This window comes from Haemorhous mexicanus, chromosome 2, assembly GCF_027477595.1.
Source record: "Haemorhous mexicanus isolate bHaeMex1 chromosome 2, bHaeMex1.pri, whole genome shotgun sequence".
Taxonomy (NCBI): Eukaryota; Metazoa; Chordata; class Aves; order Passeriformes; family Fringillidae; genus Haemorhous; species Haemorhous mexicanus.
The window spans coordinates 28,907,921-28,929,179 of NC_082342.1; the positions used below are offsets into that span (position 1 = coordinate 28,907,921).

A 21,259-nucleotide genomic window follows, 5' to 3' on the forward strand; every position below is an offset into this window, starting at 1 on the left:
ACAGGTCAGAGAGTTCTGGGGCTGCAGTGTACAGAGAACAACGAGGCCCTGGCTGTGGGTTATCAACTGGGCTGCCACAGCTCATGGATCATGTGGCAGGTGAGCTCCCTGCTCGGGCTAGCAACCTCAGCCTGAGGGAACCCCCAGCTTCGGACAGCAAATCCCGCACAAAGGAGAGGATCAAATCTCCCAGCATGGTGCTGACCGAGGCTCTCTGCCCCTTTAAGCAATGACATTTAAATTTGCTGATCTGTTTCATCCCATGCATCTCATTACGATTTTCAAGTAGCAGATGAGGCAACCAGAATTTGAGATAGGCACTTTCAGGATTTGGCTATTATATACATATATTTACAGCTCAATAAAATAAGAAGAAATATTCAAAGTAAACAGACTGTGGAAAGTGATTTCTTCCAACTCTCCGCTGCAGACTTGCAAGAAACCAATCAAAGAGGCTCAAGAGTGGTTTGAGCGTAATTTATTAACCCAAAAGGGGCTGCATTGTTAACCAACATTATTTATAGTGAGCAGCTCAACCATCTCTGCTGAACAACTGTGCAATACTGCAGGGACAAATGCAGTGAGTTACTACAGAGATAGGACAAAACCAGCAGCATGTCTTTGTTACAGCTGTTAGAAAAAGCGTCCCCAGGAGACAGACACTGAATCTCTAATGGCTATCTTATTTCTCTGACAATTTATTTAAGTTTTAACTTAACAGCAGGAATGATAGCCACAGTTACACAGTGACTCCCAATAAAGGAGTGTATTGCTAATCTGCAGCTGGTGTTTTCTTATTTATTTCAAAGTCTTTAAGTTCCAGACTTAGCATATGGTGCCATATAAATAATGATATAATAATATGCTTTTGCTTTCCATGTGCCTGTGTAGAAAAAAAAAACCCATGTGATTTATCTTACATGAGCATTGTATTTAAGGCATTATTTTGCTCAGAATTTTTAATGCATTTAAAATGCATCTTCTGTTTTTTTTAATCCGTTCTTTTGAAAGAATAAACAGAGCAGTGATGTTTATTTAATAGAGTCATTCATCTTACTTCCCTGTGCAAAATCCTAGCTTTCCAGACCCAGCAGCCAGATCCCTGCAGTAGGCAGTGGGGTTGGAAGTGGAGAGATCTGCTGTTTACCAATGAGACACAGATGAAAGGAATACATGGGGCTCGAGATTTACCCACAGCACGACACTGTTTGAAGCCAGCAGGCAGCTGAGAACTGTCCAGCAGAGGATAGAGAGGAGAAACCCATGGGAGAAGTCCTGCAGGGAGTCATGCTGTGGAGAACACAGCTCTAGGATGGCTCAGCACACAACCACCCTAACACACAATTGATATCAAGATGCCTCCTTCAGATAAAACTGTATCAGCACTTACAAAAAGCCGGCAGTCCCATGCTGTCTGGAAGCATCACTGTCACATGGAGAAATGGCAGTCCCATGCTGTCTGGAAGCATCACTGTCACATGGAGAAATGGGAGATGCAAGAAGGGATCAGAGAGGGAAGTACCTGGCATCCCATGAGTGCAAACAGCAGTGCTCCAGTGCAAGATGATCTGAGCGGTCAGTGTGGCTGAGGATATGGACAGCATTGTCATGAACCAGGCACTGGAGCAGTGAGGCAGCTGTTTCTCTTAAAAGGCCAATGGCATAACCTGAAAAACACACACAAAGTGAACTGCTCTGAATGGAAGTGACATCTGTAAGTTTAGAACACCTTTTGAAGTCCTGTATCTCCCCTTCTCTCATCCCCATAAGCCCTCATGGCATTTTCAGCCAGTTGTTTCAAACCCAGCTCTTGTCAGACTGGAGCATGAACCAGAATATGTCAGAAGCTGGTTACTGTGGTAACAGAGCAGAGCTTTTATCTTTCTCCTTTCATCTCTTCTTTGGGGAAAACTGACAGTCTGTTTATTTGCTTTTTCTGACGAAGTTCATCACACAGAACACAAACTGTCTGGATTTGTGTAAAACTGAGGACAGGAGAAAGTACTTCTCGCACCAATGTACATGGAAATATTTATCTCAGCACTCTACTACCCTACCTCTTGCTTCCCTGCTTTCCTGTACAAGCTATTTGACATGTCCTTTTCCAGGACTGAGACCAGAACTAGAACCAAAACCAGAACCAAAGCCAGGACGAGGGCCAGGGCCAGGGCCAGGGCCAGGCACCACCACCAGTGACATCCTGGCCTGTATCAGGAATTGTGTGAGCAGCAGGACCAGGGCAGTGATCGTCCCCCTGTACTCAGCACTCGGGAGACCATTCCTCAAATCCTGCCTCTTCTGAATCGAGCCCATTTCTGGGCCTCTTCACTACAAGACATTGAGGTGCTGGAGTCCAGAGAAGCCAATGGAGCTGGTGAAGGGTTTGGAGCACAAATCCTACAAGGAGCAGCTGGGGGATGCTCAGCCTGGAGGAAAGGAGGCTCAGGGGGAACTTATCACTCTCTACAACCACCTGTAAACAGATCGTAGCCAGGTGGGGGTTGGTCTCTTCTGCCAGGCAAAATGCGGTAGGACAAGAGGACACAGTCTTAAGCTGTGCCAGGGGAGGTTTAGGTTGGACATCAGGAAAAATTTCTTCACAGAAAACATTATTAGACACTGGAATGGGCTGCCGAGGGAGTTAGTGAAGCCACCGTCCCTGGAAATGATTAAGCAAAGACTGGACACAGCACTTCCGGCCACGGTCCAGCTGCCATGGTGGCACTCGGTCACCGGCTGGACTCGTGGATCCGGGATTGCCGCCCCCCGGCCCTGGAACTCCGCCCTCACCCAAGATGGCCGCGCGGCACTCAGCGCCCGCGTGACGCCGGCCGCCCCGCACGCCGAGGCACGTGACAGCGGTTACCCCGGCAACCGCCGCGGCTTCCCGCGCCCACCACCCTCTCCCCCGGCTGCGGCGAGCGGCAGAAAGAGCCGGCGCAGGCGGGGGGCGAAGCGCCCCCTGCCCTTCCCTGCAGAGCCGGGGGCAGGTGAGGGCGAGCCCCGGCCGGGAACTGCTCCCCCCGCTCCCCTGGCTGCACCGCCCCGCCTCGCCCTCTACCCTTCCCTGCAGAGCCAGGGGCAGGTGAGGGCGAGCCCCGGCCGCGAACCGCTCTCTCCGCTTCCCGGGCTGAACTGCCCGGCCCGGCCTCCCACCGCCTCCCTTCTGCACGAAGCGAACCCCGTTGTCAACAGGAACAGCGCCCTCCCTCCCGCCTCCAGGAGGGTGAGCGCAGCTCCTGATCCCCCTCGGTCCTCACCCAGCACCCCGCTTCAGGCTACATTGCAGAAACCGGGACTCGGGATGGGAGAAAGAACCAGAGCAAGACTGCCAGCACTCAGTCACGGGTCTAGGAATGGGAGTGTGGGGCATGGACACAGCACAGTCCACGGCCAGCTGCTCCAGGGGTAGATGGGCAAAGCCTGCACAAATTTCAGCTGCTCCTGTCAGGGAGCAAACCTGGAGCTGCACCAAGCAGGGAATGAGGCAGGAGCTGAGGGCAACCACAGTGCAGGCAGTGTGCACATAAGAGGGGTCACCAACAGTCATAGGCAAGGAAAAGTCATGGGTCGGGTCTGGGATCCATCGCAGGGACTTCCATAGACACAAAGCTACCTAAAATATACAGTCAGAGTCACCCTAGGAATACTAGTCAGTGAGGATCCGGCACAGATACAGCTGCTGCATAGTTCAGTTCTGAAGGCTTGGGCCAGAGCTTAAGTAGAGTTCCTGTGATCATGTAGAATGATGCAGGTGGGACCAGTCACAGAAATAAACCCTGTTAGTGCATGCTATAAGTGTGCCTGCAGCATATTTGCAGAAGATGGAGTAATATGCTGTCTCTCGTCTGTGGATGTAGATGTTTAAAATACTCTTGTTCTTTATCTGCTAAATATTGTAGCAAGGGTTCACTCACCATTCAGAATCTGAAGTGGAGGAATCTGAGGACCACACACGTGTAGTTGAATCCCCACCATCACTGGATGACTTACCTGGCGTGGAAGCATCAGCATCTGCAGCCCAGCCATCTGTAGTGGAATTGTCAGTATCTGCAGACCAGCTGGCTGCCAAGAAGCCACCACGTTCTGAGCACCATTTCCTCCTCATTGTATAGTCTGCATCCAGGGAAAGCTCACCTGAGATCAGATCACCTGTGAGTGAACTTCCAGGTTTCAAAGTCAAAATGCACACCTCTGAATCCACACAGGATGGATCCAGTAACACCGTTGAGGCTGTGTTGTCAGCAGCAGAGATTACATTTGAATCATTGGAGAATCCAGAGGATTTTGGAGACCCCTATCAAGTTGCCATGAATTATGTGGAGGAACATAAAATTCTACAGATATTTCAGGTGAAATACATATTTCTCATCTCCTTCCAGAGGCTTACGTGAGGAGCTTGGCTTAAAGTTAGCTTGAACCAAATCATCCCTTCCCCAGACCCCTCCTTGTCCTGTGCTGTCTTAAGTATAGACTTAAGAAAAAGTAGTAGAAAAGGACCCTAGATCATCTTTGGAGTCTGAAGAGATTCTTGCTTTTTAAAATGCAGATGGCATTGGAACAGAAAGTGCAGGCACCCATCTATCCAAGGATCAATAATTCTTTCCTCCTGTTTTTCTCTGTCTCAGGATATCACAGAAAAACTGCTGATCCATAAGCCTGATGACCCCTTGGAGTTCATATTGCTGGAGGTAGGGTGCCTTGTTGGGGCTCTGTGGGGACAGGGTCAGCTTTGCTGAGCGCACCAGAGTCATGGTCAGCCCAGGACTGCTTCCCTGACTGTGTGTTTGCTGTCCTGGGAGGAAGAAAAGCACAGGCAGCAGCAGAGTGCCTGGGGTGCAAGGGATCATGTGTGCTCTGAGAGGAAGGAAAGGTATGGGAGGGTGGGGGAAGAATGGGGTGAATGTGCCCTGGAGTTACCTGAGAAGTAAGGGAAGCTTAAAAGCTTAATGACAGAGATCTCTGTTACCCTTCTCTAGCTGCCTCTATCCCAAACTGGGAGAGAGCACTTTTTCTGCCCACACCTCCCTATTCAAGAGAGCTGTCTCTGCTGATCCTGAAGGGTATTAAAACACAGGTAATTCGAAGTCAGTGAAGTGAGACAGTAGTTTGAGAGTGAGTTAGAAGTGTGGATTGCTTCTTGGGAGGAGGAGGAGGTTAGAAGAAAGAAAGCAGATGGAGGAAAAGAGTGCCTTCATTACCCCCTAGTCAGTCAAGAGAGGCACCATCTTTGAGGTTTGCTGCTGGGTTCATGGTGCACTAAGCACAAAACCTCCAGAGGAATGGCAAGGTCAATTCTGGGCATCAGTGTGAAAGCAAATAAGGTCCCAAATGACTCTTTTCCTTTTCCTTTTGCCTAGGTGCAGTCTATGATAAATGCCAGGCAAGCAGAACCGGACAAACTATCGGAATAGAACGAAGATGTGTAGGTGTTTCTAGAAGAGGGCTTGTGCACTCCTTTTGGCCCCCACTGACCTTGCTGTTGTGGTATTGCCACACCATGCCTTCACAGCACCATGTAGTCATTAGCAATAACTTGGAAAAGATCTGCTTGTCTGTCTCTTGCCTGGTTTCTCTGTTTTGTATGCTTGTACTTCCCCTTGGGTTTAAATCCTGCAACTAAGTTTTGGTTTGGAATCACAGACTGAGATCTAAGTGTGCATGGATCTGCATGCACATATGGCACGTCTGGAAGAGGCAGATCTGCTGAACTTCTAGGCATATAAATGCATAAATCTCATATTTAGGCCAATCCACACTCTGCCTGTCTGTGCAGAGAAACCTCTCAGCTCAGAAAAGGCAAGGACAAAAGCAAGCAGAGTTAAAAAGCAGCCCTGGACAACCCACAGCCTTCTTTTCTCATGCTGTATGGATAGCTTACTGTGTCCAGTTGTGCAGCAGCACCAATCTTGTACTTTGATAGTTTGTGTCTGGGCTTTCCCACTGCCCCCAGAGCTTCTCTAATGCAAGAAGTTGTCTCTCTCCCTCTTCCACACAGTGGATACAGCTGTCTCACCTTTAATCACCCCTGCTGGATACTGATCACTCTGCTTTTTGGGGTGGCCCTGCCTGTATCATTGTAAGTACAGTGTATAACCAGAACAGTAAAGCAACAGTTGCACACACCCTTTATGCTTTCAGGAGACATTGTCACTCAGGAATGTGGGAGGTGAATAAAAGCAAACAAACTAAAACCAAGCACTGGTAGCCCAGAGAATTAAGAGTCGATAGATTTCGCAAGCACGTTATTTGAACTGTGTTTGATTTTTGAAACACTTACAATCCTAATTTTCATACTATCCAAGTGTCTGCTTCTACACTGTAAAAAAAAACATTTTTCTTTCCTTTTCTTGTCTCTTGCCTGACAATTATTGAAAATGTGCAACAGAGCATACTGTTACATTGGCTTAATAAATTGTCTTATATGCAATAGATGCCAGAAAGGGTTTTTATGTCACTACAGCTTTTCTCTTTTTAGGCAAGTGCTCTGATTTCCTGATGAATGGTGGTGTATTCCCAAATGACTGTTTCTATGGCTATGAAGAGAGCACCATAAAAACTTGCATCTATCTATTTAAAAAAAAAATAATGTATGATGATTGGGTTGTGTGATTCTACACAACACAGCTTGGGTGCCAAAAGTCTGGGAATAACAGAGGGGAAGTATTTGGCATACAAATTCCATGTGTGAGATGAGTTTCCTTTCTATCTGAGTTTCTCAAAAAGGATCAGTTAACTCATGTGTTTCAAGATTGAAAACAGGTAAGCACCCCTGTCATTCATAGGGAAGGGACTTTTTCAAGGTTATTGTGGGCCTAAAGATGGCTCAAGATTCAGATTAAATCTTCGCTGGTTTTATAAGAGTTTTAATGTAGGCTTAGGCATCCAGGTCCCACTGCAGCAGTGAGATGCTTTTGAAATCCCTACTTATCTCCAGCAACTGGAAAAATCTGACACTGAGAATCTGAGATTGATCTACTTACAAACTCTTGACCAAAAATGTATCAGGCTGAAAAACAATGCCCTGCCCTAATGTATCTCTGTGGAACAGGAAGTGTATGGAAGATGAAGATAGTGTTTGAAGCTTTCTCATCTCTATGGTCACTTGTCAGCACATTGTCCCAGGAGATGGAGAAGCTGACATGTCTTTGAATTTTGTTGTAGAGCAGGATTAGGCTGCCTTGGGGTACAGCCTTCACTGTGTATTTCCTGCCTGTCATTTGGGTATTGCAGTTTGTTGTCTTTTGCTTACAAAGAGCTTTTGACCTGTAATATGTTCTCAGACTATAAGTATATGCCTTCAACTTGATATCAGCATTAAGGGAGTTATGCAAGGGAAGAGCCTTAATTCCTCCCTCAGGTAGGTTGAACTGAGCTGGAAAGCAGTCTTCTTACAGGTGACAGAAGTTTTGCAAGAGAGGCCGTACCCAGTGTTCCTCAGTAATCTCAGGGCCACAATTTTCCTTTGGTGGCCTGGCCACCTCCTCTCATGCTAACAAAGTTGCTGTGTGGCAGCAGGAGTTCTGCCCCGCCCCCCCACAGTACACATAAGAGTGAGCATCTGTCTTGTCTATTTCTCAGAAAAGAGACAGAGTGTTTTCTGTTCTTTTCTTTCTATTAAGGGGAGGTCCTTCTCCTTTGAGAAGCAGTTGTCTAGAGATGAATGAGGCTGTACCCAGGACAAGCTCTGTGGGACTGGAGTTGGCATGTGTAGGTGGCATGAGGCTGGGGAAGGCAATGGGCCAAGGAAAATCCTTCAGCACTCAGAGTTGGGGGGGGGGGGGGGTGCACAGGAGTAGGTATATCATCTCTGAGCAAGGACTTAGATCAGAAATCTTGGGGTGCTTACCATGAGCTAAGGAGAAATGTCACTTCCTTTACCTCAAGCTTCTCAGATGATCAAACTTAATTTTATGAAAACAAAAAAGCATCCTCGAGAATGTTTGCAGATTACAGTGTTTAAGGTAGTGTCACGCAGCTGTATTTTTTGATCTGCTTTTCAAAATTATTCTGAGAAATACACTCTAGGTCTAGAAAAAAATCTACTTCACATTAAGGCACTGCTGTTTGTGTATAAGAAGGCTTTTCTGTGGTGAAGAAAAGAAGAAAAGTTAGATTTTAAATGGAAACTTCTACTGTAGCCTTAATTCCAGAGTGACTGTCCCTTTTCCACAATTTCTTTCCAAAAGCATTGGATCCTTATTTCTTCTTTGTAAGTGGACATTTATCAACATGACATTAAACTGTCATTAAATTTCTTGCCTTGAGTGCTCAGAAGAAATTAGCAGTTCCTCGTGTGTAACCGAAACTCTTCCATATAAGTCCTTACAGCACACTAGTCACAGCACATTTGAATGCCCTCCAGAGTGCTAAGCAACGTGACTAACATCTGCTGTTTGTTCTTTCTCCTCTCCACAAGGGAAATGGCTGTGCACTGAAGTGCATTCTTTAAGAAAGGGTGGTTTGGGGTTTTTTACCACACCTGTGTATCTCTGTGTACTTCCAATGGATAAGTCACAAAGTGGAAGATGTGGAAGTTGGAGGTAGTTTGTAGTTCCCAAGGATGATTCCTCTGCAGTATGACCTGAGTACTGAGAAAACGCATTATTTTCAAGGAAGAGATTTTTTTGTTCATCCATGGACAGGCACAGAGGTGCAACACCCAGTTAATCTGCCAAATGGCATGGTCTTATGGTGCCCAGACTGTTGTGAACCTTGTGCTCCTCCGAAGACAGGACATAGAGAAGCCAATCAGGAGGAAGGTGTAGTCCCTGTAAAATCGGTTTCTTAGACCAAAACATCAGTTTCTTTTTTCTGCCATCTCTATGTGGAACTTGAAAAGACTCAGCTGCCCCAAGCAATACTGAAGTTGCCCGTGTACTGCTTCTAACCAATGGGGAAAAAAAGGTTGTAACAGCTGATTAAAAATCCTTTGAAAAGTTCACACAGCCTCTGCTCTGGTTCTTAGGCGGAGGGCCTAGGCAAGATCTCCCTTCAATGGGCAGCTGCTTGCAGCATGAGACATTTCATTGTGACTCACTGGATATGAATCACTGCTATATAACACCAACTTTAGGCTACTTAAATGCCATTGATTTCAAAGTTTCACAATCTTGTGAAACTCATAGTAGGCAGTAGCAACTGCTTTCATGTCTGAAATGGAAGGAAATAACCTCTGGGTAAAGTCCAACAAAGAGCTTAGCTAAAGAGAGCTCCAGCTGAAGACGAGAATGTGGAAGTGCTTGGAAAGGGAACATACTGAGGCAAATTGATCAAACCCTGTCTGACATCTCCAGGTTGTATTCCAGAGAAAACTTCTCTTGACCATTCTTTCATCCAGTTGAAGTGCAGGAGAAAATGAAGAAACATTTCTTAAGGTCAGGAATTATTATCCATGGCTGCATTCCTATTTTGGGGACTGTCCTTACGGACAATACTGATGTAGCAGCATCACCAAAAGCTCATGGCCACAGTTTGACATACAATAATGAAAAGAAGAACTCTGAGTTGTTGAAGAGACATGGGTTGGATTAGTAGTCATTCATCATCTCCTGAAGAAAGGCGGTGGGCTGGAATGTCACTGCAGAACAGATGAATTTAGGCAAAGCAGATGCAAGTGATTTCTATATATATAATTCAACAGTAGAAACTGACTGTGGACACCCCAGTAGTTGGTCTGTTTTAGAAAGTCCTGGTATGACTGAATGGAGTGGCTCTTGTTCCTCAAGGCTATTATCTCTATTCCCCATGCAACTCCTCTCACAGATGGGAATAGCTCACCCTCCTTTGTCACAGACCCTATTGTTCTCAAGCACTAGGAAGGACATCTCTGTGGCTTATTCATCCAGGGGTCTGGAATAAACTATCTTCCAGGACAGAAAAGAGGAGAAACTGCTGGTGTCATGTCATAAACTGCACTGAAATAATACCAGGAAAGAAACAAACAATGACATGGACTCATTTTCTTTGTGACATTGTTACTTTAAGACCAAAATGAGCATCTTTTTCATTGTCATTAAAGAGGCAAGAGGTGGAGGAACATACAGCTGCACAGAGCCAGAGTTATGAAGGTGCACAGCTATCTAGTGCAGTTCTCAAATGTAAAAGGGAAGCATTGTAGCTAAGGGAGTGCAACTCTCAGTTTACACTTGCCATGGAAACTTCACTATAAACTTAAAAGTCTTTAAGGCAAATACCTTATTTAGAATCATGTGCTCCAACCTAAAAACTTATTAACTGGGAGGCAGGATCCATGTTAGGGTTAGGGAGTTGGTAAGGAAAAGAGGTGACCTCTGTCCTTCCTCCTTCCTGTTCCTCAGCTTAACTTCTAGCATAAAACAGGAAATGGGTGAATAAAGGATGTGTAATACTGCAGTTGTTTGTTAATGGAAAAAACAGGTCATACCAGCCTTTGAACAAAATCAGTTCCCACCTTGAGGAACTTTTGGAGTTTAGACAGGTGAGTAGACATTAGGGGGAAGGCTGTATTGCATGCAGGCAAATGGTCAGAGACTCAAAGGTTTTTAACAGTGTCTCAAATTTACATAAACATCATGAACATGACAGTTCCTCTGGAGAGTAGATCAATGCCAGCTCAATCCCACTATTGTTTATACAATATATATATAAGTATACCCTTGGGTCTAGCACAGTATCCTGCCTCCTTGCAAGGAGATTCAGCGAAGGACAGCACTGCCAGTTTGCTGAAGCCCCACAGCATTGAAAGCAAGCACTGCCCATTGGAGAGCCCAGCTTTTGGCCCTGTGGTCTGAATCCCTGGTAGCGTAAGAGAGCCATCTTGAGAGACTCCTTGACCATGGTGTGATGCCATGATGAAAATATATGTTTGCCTTGGCAGATAGGAGCACATATGGGAGAAGCTTAGTGACAGCTCCCTATGTTTTGCCCCGTTAAATGATTAAATCTTTGTAAATGAAGAACAAAGCCCTTTAGAAAGGTAGAAGCTGAACTAACTTATCCTAGTTAGCTTCCACAGACCTCTTAGTAGTTTTTCCTAAGCCTTCCTGGCTTTTCAGAAATCACGTGTGGAAAAACGGCGTTAGGGTAGCAGGTTAAAAAGCATCTTGAACTGAAAAAAAAAAAAAAAAAAAAACCAGACTAAAACGTAACCTTGCCTATGTGTGCCCATGAGAGGGCAGCACAGACCGGCTGAGCCTTTGCTAAAGGCTATTCAGAGGCGTGAATTTACATCCCGTGGAGCATTTACAAGCAGAGGTGAAAAGATCTGTGTAGAAGGGCTAGATGGCCTAAAGCACAAGCTCATCCGTCGTCCACCTGAAACTGAAATCCAGGTGCAGCTCGGTACAGGCTTGGCTGGGTCAGACTCCAGATGCACGGCAGGGTCTGAATCTCACAGATTTCTCAGGGAAGTTTCCCGTTAGGTATTGGAACCTTGAAAGAGTTTCAGTGGAAGAATTTTGGACAGTACCTATAGTTCTGTTAAAGCAATGAGTCGGTGTGAGACATCAACCACACCCTTTCCAAGGCAGAGGCTGTCACCCTGGGAGCAGCATAAACTCGCCTGAGGCGGGTGCCAGTTATTTCCATCACGGTGTTGCACCAGCCAACACCCCTCTGCTACTCCCATTCCTCCCGCTGCCAAGTCTGTTGTGATGCAGCTTTAATTGACTGTCGTCCTTCTTTCTGCTGGGTGCTCCAGCCCTCTGGCAAGGTGGATGGCGGAAATGCTAAGATAAATGAGACATATGCTTGCAGCAAGTGTGTTGGAAACTGGGTACTGACAGGCAACCATATGTAGATGGCAGTGCTCCACTGCCAGCCCTTTGTGGCCTCCTGCATCAGATGCAGCTAATGCAGAGGAGGCAAGCAGTGGGTTGGGGAGGAATGAGGTATCCCCAAACACTCTTCAATAATAAGCTGGAATCAATGTGAACAAGTTTCTTTGGCCCCTTGCAAACAAGCAGTAAACGTTCCCAAACAAGATCACTTCTTTGAAGCATGTTGTGGCTCATGACTGACAGGGGATTTTGGAGGAGAGGATTTTAACCATCAGCAAGAACAAGGCAGTCCCTAGATCCAGACAGAACAGCTTGTTCCCAGTCTGTTAGGGGAAACTCAACTGAACCAACAGTAATAAAAGACCATCATAGTGCCAAGGTTGTTTGGGAGCGGGATCACATCCTGATGGCTATATTGACACTGACATATGCAGCCTTTCAGAGGCCAGGTTTCCTAACCAGGAGCAATGCAGACACACTGCCTAGCAGATCTTCCCTGGACAGCAAAGGCAAGCAGAAAATTTCTGCCTTCTCAAAAGTCTTTTCTCCTGCCAAAGATCTCTGCAAATCCCAGGCAATCATTTGCCAAGGCACAATGAGATTTCTATCCTCCCATGAGACTTCCCTGTGTGAGCTGCTCCCCTATGAAGACAGGTGGCCAGAGGTGAGGATGTTCTGCTTGGAGAAGAGAGGGCTTAGGGGAAACCTCATTGTAGCCTTCCAGTATGAGGGACTTGTAAAAAGGAGGGAGATGGACTTTTATACGAGCAGGTAGTGATAGGACAAGAAGCAATAGCTTGAAACTGAAAGAGGGCAGGTTTAGATTACATGTTAGGAAAAAAATTCTTTACTCAGAGGGTGGTGAGGCACTGGAACAAGTTGCCCAAAGAAATTGTGGATGCCCCATCCTGGAAGTGTTCAAGGCCAGGCTGGATGGAGCTCTGAGCAACTTAATCTAGTGAGTGGCATCCATGCCCAGGGCAGGAGGGTCAGAACTAGATGATATTTAAGGTCCCTTCCAACCCAAACCATTCTATGATTCTGTGATTCTGTGGTTGCCTGTGGCCAGGCTCCTCTTCAGAGTGGACTGACCTGCCCTCTTCTGAAGATGAGATGCAAGAGAACACCGTGTCCCTTTTATCAGCCCCTTTATGCCCTCAAGGGTGTTGGCTGTGGAGCGTCACTCTTGGGCTTGGCTCCTCTTCCCAGCCAGGAGAAACTCCTGCTGGTGGTGGGAAGACAAGGCAGAGCTTGACCTCTGCACTCTCCCATGCTCCTCCGTGCTTATTTTATCTTCTGGTTCTTGTGTGTACAAAAATGTGACCTGTGGGTTGCTGAAAGACCTGGGTGACATCAGCAGCTCTAAGATGCACATCCTTTGGTCTGGATTTTCCTCTGCAGAAATTGGCCTTGGGCATGTGTTGAGGCTCTCCTACAAATTCCCTTCGTAGTAAGCACAGTAAGAGACATTCTTAGGGTGAGATTTAGAGCCCAAGTCTCTCTCAGTGAGTGCAAGAAGGCACCCTGAAGGTCTCCTTTATTAAAAGCAGTAGCAGCCAATAAAGATTAATCTTTACAAGAATCCACTACTTCTCTATGCTTTTGGGTTGAGACCACTGAGGAGGGGAGCCAGAGCAGCTGGTCTAATTGTTAGTGGTGGAGTACTGAGATTTAATTTGTTATTGCCTTTACCCACACTGGCAAATATCATTATGAATACTAGCCCAAACCTCCTTGGGGAAGCAGTTCCCTGCCTGACCTCAGTTCTTTATCAGACAGAGCAGCTTTCTCCAAGTCGTTGGTCCTTTCTGTTTGCTCACATTCAGGAGAAACATTCTCTTCTGAAAGGCTGAAAGTGCAAATTTTCGTGCAATCTCATGATTGCAGTAGCTTGGGCTTTAGGCAACTACCCAAAATTGCAAGTTTTAATGATACCGAAGTACAGATGTGGTTACAAGCTCATGAATAAAGCTACCCTACAAAATTGGAAAGATAAGGTGCATCCCTCTCCTAACCCAAAATATTAAAAAACTCCAGTCCTTGAGAGTGTGTCCTATAAGCACTCTTCATTCCTAAGAAGAGTGCAATGCCATATTCATTGCCAAGTGCAAAACCCCAGGATTACCAGCATCACAAAGGTGCTTGTATCAGTATTTTCTGTAACACTGTTCCCCAAGGTAGCTGGGGTTTCAGACAGAAGTTAGTGACTGCATTCCACATCATACTAAATATATATATATATATATATATATATACAGTTCTGCTTTTCAGCCTATATGTTTGCAGGTTTAGCTGGGATGGCCAGCCCAGTGGCCTGGTGGTTTATCCTAACCCACTATAATTAGCCCATGGCTGTTGCTCATGGTATGCCATTTGTCTCCCCACACTCAGCACTGTTTGGTAAACAATTTCAGAGACAGAGTTGCTCTCCCCTGATCTCACTAGGTGGTGTTCACTTATTTATTCTCTGCACCCCACAGTTATTCCTCTCTCTTGAGGTTGTGAGGTATAGAAGTGGCAAAAAAGGGCTAAAAATGTTGCCAAAAGGGGGAGGCAGCTGTAGCAAAAGACACGACTCAACTGGGGAGGCAGGATAAAAGGCTGGCAGGAGGCCAGGCCAGCTGCAAACCCAAGAGGCACCGTGGACATCTGTCCCCCACCGCCCGCATCCTCACCTCCTGTGTGGATGCACTGAGCTGGGAGAAGAGGCAGCCATTAGGAATTCCCTTCTACTCCGAGAAGGAGCTGGCTCCCAGCCATGGCACGTGGAGGGCTTGGGTGGCAGACACAAGCCTCAAATCCAAATCTGGACCGGGGAAGGAAGGTCAAACTGCGGACTGGGAAGCAGCTGTTCTCAGCCCTCCTGGGAATGCAGGAGCAAAGCTGGGTGGCAGGAATTGGGGCTGGGGCTACTGGGAGCAGTGCCCTCAAGGAGGAGGTTGCTGACCCAGCTGATGAGGTTGGGACTCTACCAGGAAAGGTGGCAGCTCCTCCACTCATGGGCAGCCCCACTGTAGCATGCTGCAACAGGAATGCTTGGCTTTACTCCCAGCAGTGCTGCCATGAACTTGCCACCATGTACTGGAGGGACAATCATTAAAGAAGTCCCCTCCCTGGGACAAACAGACAGTGTGGGTCGAGCTGAGCCTGTGCATGGGAGCGCAGGCTTGGCCAACACTAAAGCCACATTGGTAGGGACAAAGGACATCCCAAGCCCGGTCCCTCAGCCATGAGCTTTGATCTTACTGTGCAACACTGCAAATGCAGTCAGGAGCCTCCTGCTCATGGATGGCAGTGGCTCTGGCATGACATTGGCATGTGGGGGTCACAGAGATGACTCCTGGGAGTCTGCTACTTTGACCACAAGCTCCTTTTCCTCTCTGTGTGCTTGCTTCCTCTCTAATTCCTCCCTCTCATTTTATCTCAGCCTTAAATCACTATTTCCATGCTATGAAGAGAAGAAATTCAAAGGATTCGGGAAGGCGGGAAAGTATTCTTAGAGGTGAAGAGTGGAACTAACACACTGGAACTAACCACAACACCTTCTCAGCAGCTTTGGGCATCCTCTAGCATGCCTTCCATACCAATTTTGAATAAACACAGCATACTTTGTGACAGGCATGTTCTAACTTTGCTCTGTCACCCACTGAGCACGTTACAATAACCAAGTGATAATCTGAGAAATCCATTTTCCACCTCCATCTGAAAATAGGCCAGGCAGTGGTCTTAGCATCTGACCATCCCTGCAGGTAAAACCCCAAATGGCAGCATGTCTTCACTCCCAAGTCCCACTTTGCCTTTAACTTACTCGCAGCAGAGGTGTGCACATAAGTGCACACGTGTGGCTGGATACACAAAGCACACACGTGTATGGGTTTGTACCTGTGCACACACACACGTATGGTTCTGTGCAGGGTGTGCACACTCAGCAGACTGGAGCTTTCCCAAGTGCAAGAGCTTGCACAAGTGTATGGGTCTGGCTGTATAGAAGTGTTGGTCCATCTGAAGTAGGCCAGCACAGACACAGTCCTACAGGGGAGGCTAAAACAGCTTGCAGGCACCCCACTGGAGGTACCCCTGTGGGAACGGGGGCTTCCCAGCCCTGGCTTGTCAGCCCCACTGTGCTCCCTCCCCAGGCAAGGTCTCCGTCTGACCCTCTGCTCTGCACTGGCATCCATGTAAACTCATAGTCTGATCTTGTTGGCATACACCAGAAGAAGTTCAAAGAAACAAACAAAACCCCCATCCCAAGCCTCTCCTTTCCTATATCAAATTTCTCTCCAGAGATCATAAAAAATATTCTTACCCAGATTCTATACTAGATTAACAAACTGTGAGAGCCAAATGCTGATGGCAGCTGAAGGGTGGCCACCACACAGTCCAGCCTAACCCACTCTTCCAGCCCGAACAAGGATTCACTCTAACAGCTTTTTGCAGTGTCCTGGACAGGGCTACAGAGCTGCAGGAGCTCAGCTGCACCTGGGTTCTCTTCCAGCAGCTACTTTCAGTGCTGGTGATTGGCAAGACTATGAACTTCACTGCCAGCTTCCCCTTCCCTCTCCTCTCTTTCATCATCTTGTTTTCCCTAGACAGTATTTCCACAGTTGCAGCCTCTTCTCCTCCCAGCTGAGATGTGATGGAGTGTTTTACCATGGCAGGCTTTTGTCTAATCACTGCCTCAAGATCAGGCCAACTGTGATGCTCAGGGGATGGATGCACTGCTTTCTCCCCTGCCAGCTGCTCTCAGTGTCTAACAACAATGATGGGAGTATGCCTTCCTAGAGCTCAGGACACCAGCTGGTGTGAAACACCTGGTCCCACCAGCATTGCCAAACCATGGGGTGGTGACTGCACCAAAATAGACTGCATGGGTTGTAGGGAGCAAAATTAGTGGGCAAGGAGGTCTGAGTCATTTAAGTGTAGACAAATCTGCATCTGTATTCTTGAAGACCAGAGGGACTATTTTCTTGTCTCTTTCAACTAGATGAGGCTGGCTGCAATGGCTGTGCTGCCTTTTTGCTTATGGCTGTAGTACCTCATGGAAATGGAAATGCCAAAAGTACTGTCCTTTTTTCAGGGTTAAATCTCACATAGACCTCATGGGAGAACAGGATCTCTCTTCAGTTGTCTACAAGTACCAAGGCATCCATAAGACTTTAGAACAATTGCTCACTAATTTCACACAAAATATTTGCCAGGATGGCCACCAATAGGACATAAACATGGTATTTCCGTGCTTGTTTTTTGACTTGCGAGGAGCTCTAACATCATGGAACTCCCATTACCCTTCCCAAGCCTTTTACTTATTTGGCTGGTTTTTGCATCAGCAGATGAAAAATAGCAAGTACAACCACCTGTGCTTTTGCCAGAGACATGTTCAAGGCACCAGTAATGTGAATCTTGACTTTTGGCAAACTTGTGCTGGAAGGAGGGTGAGACGGGAAGGTGAGAGACATTCCTTTTCTGTTGTGTTCCTCAGCCTCAGCTGTTCTCAGTTCATCACAGGCCAATTAATACATATATCTGTTCTTGATTTTGCTCTGTCTTAATAGGACTGACTACATGAAAAATCCAGAGTGCCCAAGGAAATTAAATATTCTCCCCACTTTTCCTGTCATCCACAGTGTCCTACAGAGTAGCCAACACTTGCACTTCTGTTTCCAAAAAAAAAAATCCCAAGCTGAATGAAACAAAAATTGATCCAACCCAAACAACTGGATCTTTCCCATGCTACATAATTAAATGAAAACATTAAAATTAATTTACTTAATTTTTCTATTCGGTGCATTCTTCTTATACCTACATTCAAACAGTGACCCAGCAATCCTCGTATATTTATGTCCTTCCAACTTGCCCATCCTCTTTAAAGTTCAAGTGCCTCGTATGAGTGACTCACTCATCCACCCTTTTGAGAGTATAAGAATAGAAATTCTTTAAAGCTTTGTGTTTTCAGCACAACGACATTCCGATATGATCTAAGAATCACAGAGACACCCTTCGGTCCCAGGAGGACTGGGGAACAGGTTTGGCTAGAAAAAAAAGTGTTCCTCATGTGATGGGCACCCCACCAATCACACCGCACACTCCTCAGCAAACTGGGCTCTTTAAAGGGCAGCGGAGGTGGGAGAAAAGGGCCTTTCAGCTTTGCAGGTGGGTTGGGATTTCTGCTGGAAGCATCACGAGACGAGAGCGGTGAGTGCCTTGCTTTGGTCATGGTCTTCCTCTTAAAGAGGCATGTGAGCCAGAAGTGTCTATTAGGAGAAAAGACAGCTCTTATGTTTAATGTGTTTTTATTTTAGTCCCTGGACTGTGTTTGGTATGTGGGAGTCTGGTACCTGGATAAGTTTAACTGCATGAAATTATTAAGTATTTCCTTTTTTGTTACCTGAGGCTGTGTCTTCTCTACGGCTCTTTTAATTTGTTTCATATTTTTTTTCTCCTAAAGACTGGGGAGAAGGAAATGGAGAAATTAAATATGTTGAAAATCTGAGTGTTAAAAGAAAAAAAAAGGAAAAATTTTTGTAGAGGAAGACGAATCTTGTAGTTCCCCCTCACCTGTGAAAATAGGAAAGTTAAAAAAACCTGCTTGTTTTGGCTGTGCTGAATTAATAAAGGAGAGAGGAAAAACCTACCTCCCAGCTCTACTTACAAGGTAATTATGCTTGATGATGATTTACCAGCCACACCACTGTTCACACAGGCTTCATTTCATAGCAATCTCTTTGAAAGGAAACTTAATTAGTCTGTGACCCCTGCTTGATGCTGAGCTATGTTTTTGTTTTATTTTTCTCCTCTGGTAGCACAAAATAATTGTCTGCCTCTTCCATTTCTGAGTGTGGTTGACTCCTAGCACACAAGCAGTTTTCTGTCAGAGGTGGAGCACTGGGGAAAGTCCAGCAGGGCAGAAGGAGTGCACGAGTTTGTGTCCACTGGAGATGTTTGCTTTAAAATAAGTAAACAAAGGATGAACTGACATTTGTAAAACATTCAGCTTCTTACAGTGGAGTTCAAGCGATTCATCATTAACATATTAAATTACTTCCTCTTAAAAACTGTGTAATTCTCAAGGTGTCCCAAGCACTTGGAAAATTCCTTCTTTTTAAGCCCCTTAGGGGATAAATTTTCCATCATAATGTATTTAAAAAAACCCCAAATGTAAGTTTATTGCCGATGCATCGGGGTCCACAGGCTCTCTGGGTGTGGGCAGGTCTGTGGCTCACGGAGGATTCCCATGGCACTGGCACTGGCCTTGGCACAGCACCTCCGGCAGCAGTTCCACCTGGATGACTTCCCTCCATCAGCACCCCAGGGCTAGCCCGGGCATCTTGCTCCTGCCTGTGGAGACATGCTCTCCAGCTGGGCTTGGACAGGAGGGGTGGTGCCCAGGCTTCTGCCCCGCAGGGCTGTGCGGGCAGGGACCAGGACTCTGCTGCTGAGCACCTGGGTTTGCTCAGCTGCGCTCGAGTGGTGCAGAGCCCTTCAGCCAAGGCAGGCAGAGCCCGTGAGTCATAAAACAAATGCATCCTTTGTCTCTGCCTCCTTGCACCAGGGCATGAGATGTCAACGCCCTGAGCAGGGATGCGGAGGGAAAGGGAGGTAGCAAGGGGTGATGTGAAGCCTCACCATGCAAGCTCCACCACCATGCTGAGAAATCTTCAGGAGTGGGGTACGAAGCCAACGATGCTCACAGGGATGTTTTGAGATGTCCCTTTGTCACAGTGCTTGACAACTAGCACAAAATACGAGGCAATCAAAATGCCACCTGGTTCTGTGTTGGGCAATGCCACATGAATTCTTATCCATTGGTTTTTTGGCTAGAGATGGAGTAGAGCTAGGCTAAGAAGGGGGAATTCATCTGTAAGGCCACTGAAATCCTGTCTCAGCCTATAAAAACAGGATGTGGAGGCTTCAAAAGATTGACCAGAGCAATGTGTACGAGGTGTGCACAACAGACCCTAAATCCCATTTGAATCCAGGAATTGCTGCCAGAAGAGTCTCCTTTCAAAGCCTGCATGAGGTTATCACCTAAAACATAAGGGCAGAAGCCAGCCTCTGCAGAAAGGTACTTCCCTTTTGTTTCCTACAGATGGGCTGATGGTCTCAGAGAGAAAAAGAAGTAAGGGGAGGTCAAGAAAGCTTCAAGGGCGTGGCAATAATAGATTTTCTGCAGCTTGTGGGGTACCAGGGGGAGGCAAGGCTACCACTTTTCCTGGGCTCTGGCAGGCTCAGCTGGACCTCCATGAGGGTAAGGAGTGTTTTGGGGGTGTGAGGGGAGAGGAGAGGGGAGAAGTTACAACCGGTTGTGCTGCTTGTGACCAGAGTGCCAGGAAGAGTAAGAAGTATGTGCCTCAGAAGGGACACAGGGGGTTTTGGTACAATGAGAGCAACAGACACCTTTCCAAAGCTGCTTAGAGCATGGAGCAAAGTCTGTGGCAGTGATAATTGAGTACCTCAGACCTAGATAGGTCACACCTAAATTGCAAGATTTCTAGGATGTGCTGAGGAACACCAGGTCAAGGTCGAAATTCCAGGACCTGGCTGCCTTCTTAGTGGAAGTTTTGGATAAAGTTGCAGCTGAAGCTCCAGTTTCCTCAGGGGTTTCCTTGAAGCCCCAGGAAACTGCATTTGGGTCATAAAACTAATTTTAACAAGTCCAGGAAGAAGGCTTCTCTACCTCCAAATGCATTTGTGTCTGCAGGCAGAGGCTGCTGGCAGCTGCGTCTCTGGGGCTTGGTGGAGGGCTGCCCACCACTGTCACACCCAGGGGTGCCTGTGAGGTGCCTCTGTGCACAGCCTGCCTCAGGCATGCCAGCCAAGTTTGCCTCATGCCTCTGTAGTCTTGCACCTGTGCCTAGTGCTGTGCAATCCGCTCTTGCTAAATGCAGCTCCGAGGCATGAGGAGCAGTGGAAAGCTCCCAATCTCCCACGGCTTCTCCTCTGGGACATGACGGAGGATTGGCTCTCTGGCTGCCCAGCTGATGTCATGGCCTTGGAGCACCTGCCTGGTCTCTCATTGCTGATGGTAATACTGGACCACCTGTAAGAGAGAAGAGGTCAGACAAGGGGTTGACCCATGTGGCACAGGCTAATAAAGTGGACACCAAGAAATGAGCTCTTTTGGCACCTATCACTTGGAGGCAGAGGGATAATTCATAGAAATATGGCAACAGTGGGGGTTTTTAGGTCTAGAGTACATCCTTTTTTCATTCCCTTTTCCTCTTCCTGGTCTCTCTGCTTCCCCCTGCCCTGCAATCCCAATGAACTTCGTTAAGGTATGGGAGAACCTTAGGTTGTCTGGAAGCTTGCCATTTTCCAGCTGATACCTGTGGTGGTGACTGTCCAGCTTTCCTCACAACCATAGTAGCCCACTGGAGGTGGGCTTACCCCTAGAGAAAGGGCTTGCTTTCTCCAGCTAATGTATCTACAATAATACCTGCCCAAGGGGAGACAGGAGTGAGCCAGGTTCTGCCTGCCAAGGAGGAGAAGAAAGACAGCTTGTG

The 21,259-nt window shown here is 46.8% G+C and overlaps 2 long non-coding RNA genes across 4 annotated transcripts; both read left to right on the plus strand.

Annotated features, from left to right (window-relative positions):
• Positions 1–2,767: 2,767 nt before the first annotated feature.
• Positions 2,768–6,430, plus strand: LOC132323136 (uncharacterized). Of its 3 annotated transcripts, none has more exons than XR_009485265.1 (4): positions 2,768–3,226; positions 3,903–4,352; positions 4,629–4,691; positions 5,361–6,430. It is a non-coding gene; the product is annotated as an uncharacterized LOC132323136 (long non-coding RNA). The 3 variants fall into 3 exon arrangements; XR_009485267.1 differs by having other exon boundaries at positions 2,768–3,085; XR_009485266.1 differs by having other exon boundaries at positions 2,768–2,990.
• An 11,267-nt stretch (positions 6,431–17,697) lies between these two features.
• LOC132324252 (uncharacterized) lies at positions 17,698–18,275 on the plus strand. Its single transcript, XR_009485554.1, has 2 exons — positions 17,698–17,951; positions 18,205–18,275. It is a non-coding gene; the product is annotated as an uncharacterized LOC132324252 (long non-coding RNA).
• Positions 18,276–21,259: the final 2,984 nt, after the last annotated feature.